The sequence below is a fragment of the Pteropus vampyrus genome, unplaced genomic scaffold (genome assembly GCF_000151845.1).
Source record: "Pteropus vampyrus isolate Shadow unplaced genomic scaffold, Pvam_2.0 Scaffold364, whole genome shotgun sequence".
In the NCBI taxonomy this organism is placed as follows: Eukaryota; Metazoa; Chordata; class Mammalia; order Chiroptera; family Pteropodidae; genus Pteropus; species Pteropus vampyrus.
The window spans coordinates 312,333-313,710 of record NW_011889145.1 but is presented as its reverse complement, the minus strand read 5'-3'; positions in this window follow the sequence as shown (position 1 = coordinate 313,710).

Below are 1,378 nucleotides of genomic sequence, written 5' to 3'. Positions count from 1 at the left end.
GAACCACATGGAGAACCCGCCCCTTCCTTTTTTCCCTCCAAAATGCAAGCGGAGAGGCTGGTTCAGGGGTCCGCCGCGTTGCTCCGCGCCGGGCAGAGTCCAGGTCGGCCCGGGCCCCCCTGTGCCGGGATGAACTGGGCTCCTGCAGACGCCCCCTCGCCGGCCCTGCCCGAGGCCGCCCCGCGGAGCGCGGGCTAATTTTAGCCTCCTGATGGGTCGCAGATGGCTCCTGGTGTCCGGGCCCCTCTCTGCCGCCGTGGCCGGGAAACCCGAGCAGACCTGAGTGGTTATTTATAAACTCTCCCCGTCGCCAAGGCCCCGCGCGTGACCCGCTCCCCGGTTCCCGGGAACATACTTTCGGCATAACTCATCACTTTGAAGATGCGTCCAAGCTTTTGTTCGCGTTTATATCGACAGGAAGTTGTTTTTCAAAGCTGCAGCCCGCGGGCGGGCCCCGCGCCAAGGGCTCCGGCACCTTCTCAGCCGGGCAGCTGCGCCCGCGGGGGGTGGGGGGTGAGTCGAGCCGGCCCCCCCAACCCCCCCGCACGGCCCGCCATCTCCCCGCTTCCCTGTGGGGTTCGCCTGGACGTTAAAGGGCGCTTTTCCCCTTCGGAAGTGTTCCTCCTTTGAAAGCTTTCTTCCTAAAACCGCTTACTGGAAGCGTGAGAGGTCCCCCTCCTCTCTGCAGTTCTCGAGGGGTTCGGGGCTCCCCCAGGCCTCCTCTGGCCGGCGCCGGCCGCGCTGTGAGGACTCCTTCCTGGGTGGGTTCCTTGACCGAGCGCTCTCCTCCCGACGCCTCCGACAGGGGCCGGACCGAGGCCGCCAGGCCGGACTCCTCACGCGCAGGATCCCGCGTGCACAGGCCCCGCGGGCCCCCGGCCTGTGTGCCCCGTCCTCCCCCGAAGGCCCTGCAGATGTCCCCAGTCACGCAGTCGCGAGCAGAACCCCTCCTCTGTCCTTTAAATGAGCCCCCGGGGTCCCCGACGGGAGTCCCAGGTCCCTGGGCCTTCGCCCCCCCCCCACGCACCCGCCCTCGCCTCGCGTGTCCGGCCTCTCTCCCGGGTCATCCTCGGACCCCGCGGATCACCTTCTCTGTGCCTCAAGCTCCTTGTCTGTAAACTGGGGAGAACACCGGACCCCCTTCGCCTCATGGATCGCCTGTGCGAGAGCTCTCGGGGCGGCCCCTGCGTGTGGCCCCGCGGAGCGGGTGTGGCGATGCTGTTTCTGACAGGTCGCTGTGTCACCCTGTCCCTCGGGCCCAGTCCGCTGGCCGCACAGCCCTTTGTGACGCACACCTGGTCCCGGCACGTGTGCTGACGCCCCGAGGCCCCAGGGTCACCTACGTCGTGTGGCTGGGAGAAGCTGGGGTGACCTGCGC